Below are 5,992 nucleotides of genomic sequence, written 5' to 3' on the forward strand. Positions count from 1 at the left end.
TGTTGTAACAATAGGACTATCACATCGTGATAGTGTGTGTGTGTGTGTGTGTGTGTGTGTGTGTGTGTGTCCTGAGGCTTTGTGAGGCAAGGCAGGGGGAACAAGCTAAAATTCCAGGTCTCCAGAGGCCAGTTTGGTATAGCAAACATTGTTTATTAAAGGATTCTCCATGGGGCACCTGGCTGGCTCAGTCAGTGGAGCGTGCAACTCTTGATTTTGGGGTTGTGGGTTTGAGCCCCATGTTGGGTGTAGAGATTACTTAAAAATGTTTTAAAGAGGACTAAAATGATTCTCCAGTGCCAGGTCTAAGGCCTAAAATGAGTAAGACCCCTGCTTACCCTCCAGTGCTTCGGAATGGCCCACGAAGTGTGGTGCAGACAAACAGGCTTTCATATCATACTTTCATGTCTTTATATAATATTTTGCACCTATTGTGTGCAGAGTATTGGGAAAGGCATCAGAGACACAGAATAACAAAGTAAAGACCTCACTCTAAGGGCCCCCTTCTACTACCCACCGTTTCCGATACAATAGTGAGTGGTCTGAAGGAATGTTCCTGAAGCAAGGGTGGGGTTAGGGAGGAGGCACAAGTGTTGTTTCAATCAGTTATGTACTATTAATAATTACCATAACTAAATCCAGGAAAACAGTAACACTTAGAGCCTATAGGGAATAAGAAATTTACAAAGACACCCAACCAGAAAGGCTGCAATGCAAGTGTCCGACAAGATCAAGTGTTGATGAAAACAGAGCAGCTGAAACTTTTGTAGACATCTTGGGGGAATAGAAGTTGACAAAACCGTTCCCAAGCCGGCAGTATCTTACTGACATTGACCATGTGCCTTCCTCAGGCTGTAGCAATTCGCTCCTGGGTATGAACACCACAGCAACAAGAGCTTATGTTTACCAAGATATGTGCAAGAACGTTTCTCTTGTCTTTCTTTTCTTTTTATTTATTTTTTTAGTGCAAGAATGTTTCTAACTGCACTGTTTATAATAGCCCCAAACTGGTATCAGCCCAAATGGCTCTCCAGGGTAGAATGAGTATAGAAGCTGTGGGGCTCTCTACCTTTGGGAGGGATAGAGCCAGGAAGGGACATTCTGGGGGGCGGCTCTACCTCCTGATTTGTATGTAGAGTATGATGTTCCGTCTGTGTCCAGACTCCCTGTTGGAGATACAGAAATAAACCAAGATCACCCAAATGAGAACAAACAGAGGCTATTCATTCAGAGCTTGCATTTGGCAAGAAGGGACTCAAAGGCAGGGAGGGGGAAAGCGTCATAGTGGGATAGAAGGGAGGCTCCAGGTGTGTTCTGATTGGAGATGGTTTACCCCGGACGCCAGAGGCTGGCTAACTAGAAGGGGCACCTCTGTGATTGGTTGGGGAGCATATTTGGTTTCTCTGGTTGGCCCTGAGTTGGTAGAGAGAGGGAGTGGTGGGGACGGGGAAGAAGCTGGCAGACATTGAGTCCTGGTTGTTCTGGGCCCATCCCTGCAGAGGGTGTGGTTGGGCTTCTCAGGCTGGTTCCTGCAGAGGTTCGGGGTCAGAGTTCTAGTGTCATATATGGTCTGGCCCATGTCCGTTTGTATATTCAGTCTCTCAGAGGGAAGAGTATGGGCTCTGAGGGGGGCCTCCCCTGCTGGAGTGGGAGGGGGGTCGGCACATACATATTTCCTCCAGCTCCCTCTCCCTCCCTGGGGCCTGGGGACCTGCCTGGGAGGGTGAGGCCAACAGTTCGAGTGCTCTGCTCCAAGTCTTTGCTGAGCTACGACACCCACCAAGGTTCTTTTTTCCTTTAAGGCCTGTCTTAAAGCCCAGCTGCTGTTGGAAGCCTTCTTTGGTTAGACCCCTCTCATTTCTTAGGCTTCCTAAGTTCCCACGGCTTGCCTCAAACCCTGCAGTGCTAATTCCCATTTCCTTGCCTGTATTTCAAAAGCCTATCCTGACTATGCTTCTTCTACAAACGCAATGCTGTTTCTATAAAAAACAGCAAAAACAGCACCAAAAGCACCTGCCCCCACCAAATACAACTTTTTATTGAAGTAACGTGTACATACTGGCAAGTGTACTAAGAAAGGAGATAGGGATCTGTGGCAAGAAGGGTGGAGGCGGGCAGAGAGATCAGGGGGTGGGGGGAAGGGAAAGAAGGAGAAGAAGCCCTGGGTTCTAGTTCTGGGTCCACAGCCAACTCCTGGCATCCCTTATCCTCCTGGACCCACAGTGAGGCTGGACCAAGTGATATCAAATCTTCCTCCTCCAAGGCTCAGTCCCATCAGCCCTTGAGTGTCCTTGGCGCGGATTGCTGTATGGACTTCCTCCCCCTCCTGTTTTCTCTTGCCCCATTCCCAGGTGCCGTTCCATACCATCTGAATCACTGATTTCCTAGCAATCAGACACTGTCTTCTATTTAATCAATTCACTTGTATTTAACATAAGAAGAAGGCAAAATCCTTTCATTATCACATGCAGCTGGAAATCGGCTTCTTGCAGGAGGCCTGTCCAAAGGAATGGGGAAAGAGAGAAACTGGTAATTGTTGAAAAAGAATGATTTCTTTTCCGACTTGCTGTCATGACATCTTTAGAACTGTGAGTCCATGGATACTCATTTGCCGTCATTCTGCTATTATTACTTCTAGTACTTAAGATCCTTGGACATTTCCTTCATTCAGCTTACAGTTATAAGGGTCTACTATGACCAGATGAATGATTGTAGTGAGACTACTGCAGTACAGAACCTTTGATTCAGGTGGCTGGTCCAGGACCTCTCCTCCTTTTCCCTCCTGCCGTCACTGTCAGGAGTTCTCTACTCAGAGACCTGCACCTCGGTTCTCAGGGTGTGGGGCAGCCTGTCACCTTCTGGACTGACTCAGTGGACTCCTACCCACCTACTCTGGCAGCAGCCAATCTCCCCCCTTGAATTTTCACCTTCTTTATAATCTAGCCTCTTTATTTTTTTATTTTAAAATTTTTATTTCGGGGCGCCTGGGTGGCGCAGTCGTTAAGCGTCTGCCTTCGGCTCAGGGCGTGATCCCAGCGTTCTGGGATAGAGCCCCACGTCAGGCTCCTAGGCTGGGAGCCTGCTTCTTCTTCCTCTCCCACTCCCCCTGCTTGTGTTCCCTCTCTCACTGGCTGTCTCTCTCTGTCAAATAAATAAATAAAACCTTTAAAAAAAATAAAATTTTTATTTATTTAAGTAATCTCTACACCCTACATGGGGCTCCAACTCACAACCCTGAGATCAAGAGCTGCATGCTCTTCCCACTGAGCCGGTCACAGGCGCCCCTAATCTAGTCTCTTTAAAACATCTTTTAGTTACACAGGTAATACATGAAAATGCGCTTGCTGTAAAAAATTAAAACCCCAAATCAAACGGAATTATCAGGCCAGAGTTTCTCTAACTTCCGTGTAGATACGACTCCTTTGGAGATCTTGTTAAAGGCGGTGCTGACTCCTGAACTCACTACATTTCTGAGGAGACCTTTTTTTCCTTCCAAGATTTTATTTAAATTCAAGTTAGTTAACATATAGTGTCGTATTGGTTTCAGGAGTAGAATTTAGTGATTCATCACTTACATATAACACCTCGTGCTATCACAACAAGCGCCCTCCTCCATGCCCATCACCTAGTTACCCCATCCCCCCACCTGTCTTCCCTCCAGCAACCCTGTTTGTTCTCTGTAGTTGAGAGTCTCTTATGGTTTGTCTCCCTCTCGGGTTTTATCTTATTTTATTTTTCCTTCCCTTCCCCTGTGTTCATCTGGTTTGTTTCTTAAATTCCACATTGGAGTGAGATCATATGGTATTTGTCTTTCTCTGACGGACTTATTTTGTTTAGCATAATACCCTCTAGTTCCATCCATGTTGTTGCAAATGGCAAGATTTCATTCTTTTTGACGGCTGAGTAATACTCCTTCAATTCTTTATCCATTCATCAGTCGATGTGGGCATTTGGGCTCTTTCCATAATTTGGTTATTGTTGATAGTGCTGCTTAAACCTTGGGGTGCATGTACCCCTTGAAACAGTATTTTTGTATCCTTTGGATACATACCTAGTCGTGCAATTGCTGGGTTGTAAGGTAGTTCTATTTTTTTTAAGGTTTTATTTATTTAGAGCAGGAGTGGGGTGGGGATGAGCGGAAGCAGAGAGAGAGGGAGAATCTCCAGCTGACTCTGAGCTGAAGGTGGAGCCCAACATGGGGCTTGATCCCAGGACCCCGAGATCATGACCTGAGCTGAAATCAAGGGTCGGACACTTAACTGACTGAGCCACCCAGGCATTCTGTGTAGTTCTATTTTTAACGTTTTGAGGAGCCTCCTTACTGTTCTCCAGAGTGGCTGCACCAGTTTCTTTCCCACCAAAAATGTAAGAGGGTTCTCCTTTCTCCACATCCTCACCAACATCTGTTCTTTCCCGAGTCATTAACTTTAGCCATTCTAACAGGTGTGAGGTGGTATCTCATTGTGGTTTTGATTTGTATTTCCCTGATGCCGAGTGATGTTGAGCATTTTTTCATGTGTCTGTTGGCCATTTGTATGTCTTCTTTGGAGAAATGTCTGTTCATGTCTTCCACCCATTTTTTAACTAGATTATTTATTTTGGGGGTGTTGAGTTTGATAATTTCTTTATCGATGTTGGATACTAGCCCTTTATCTGATATGTCATTTGCAAATATCTTCTCCCATTCCGTAGGTTGCCTTTTAGTTTTGTTGATTGTTTCCTTTGCTGTGCAGAAGCTTTTTATCTTGATGAAGTCCCAACAGTTCATTTTTTCTTTTCTTTCCCTTTCCTCCAGAAATGTGCCTAGTAAGAAGCTGCTACATCCCAGGTCAAAGGGGTTGCTGCCTGTGTCTCCTCTAGGATTTTGATGGTTTCCTGTGCCACATTTAGGTCTTTCATCTAAGAAGACTTTTTTTGAGTAAAGACAAAGAACAGTAATTGAAAATGTCCTTCACTCTCCTGCAAGTTTGAGAGACATTATTCTTTGCCTTAGCCTATGTACTGTGCCATTTGATAATCCTAACTTAATCCCATCCGTGGCTTGGGAGTGAGGGCTCTTGGAGGTTCTGTTCATAGCCGTGGGGTGCAGGGTCTCCTAGCCTCTAGACTCTCATATACTGCTCCTAGCCCCTCACAAAGTATTGTTGCCAAGCTTACTAGGTCTTTGTTGAATTGAATTTAGTTCATACAGAATCCACATGATTTGCTCCTTGTTTCAGTTGATTGAGGACCCTCAGCTTCTGATTTTTGCCCAACCATGTGCAGGATGAGCCACCCTGGAGAACAGGGCAAAGCCAGAGCCCAAGCCCCACACAGAGCCACTCAAGACCATTGACCAACCAGCCTCATCAGTTGACCTCATCATTACTCGATTCATCAGTAGTCTATGCTCCCTATAGTCATCTAACAGTTAAGAACGTATATAACACTGGGCACCTGGGTGGCTCAGTCAGTTGAGCACCCAGCTCTTGATTTCAGCTCAGGTCGTGATCTCAGGGTCGTGAGATCCAGCTCCATGTCAGGCTCTGTGCTTAGCGCAGAGTCTGCTTGTCCCTTTCCCTCTGATCCTCCCCCCGCACGCACTCTCTCTCTCTCCCCTAAATAAATAAATAAATAAATAAATAAATAAATAAATAAATAAATCTTTTTAAAGAAGAGTATATATAACACAATTCTAGTGGAGGTGTATCTGCTAACAAATGCTGCATATGAGAAATTATGCCAAAACTTAATAGCTTCAAACAGCACATTTAGTATCTCATGGTTTCTGTGGGTTAGGATTTCAGGTGCAGGCTCGCTGGGTCCTTTGGCTCGGGGTCTCTCATGAGGTTGCCATCAAAGTGTTGGCTGGGGCTGTAGCCATCTCAGGACTCAACCTGGAGGAGGGTTCACCTCCAAACTACTCTCGCGGTTGTTTCAGGATCCGGTTTCTCTCTGAATTGTTGCTCTGAGGGCTTCACTTCCTTGTTGGCTGTTGGCCAGAGGCTACCCT

Source organism: Ursus americanus, chromosome 22 (assembly GCF_024610735.1).
Source record: "Ursus americanus isolate L20-20 chromosome 22, mUrsAme1.1.p, whole genome shotgun sequence".
NCBI classification, from domain to species: Eukaryota; Metazoa; Chordata; class Mammalia; order Carnivora; family Ursidae; genus Ursus; species Ursus americanus.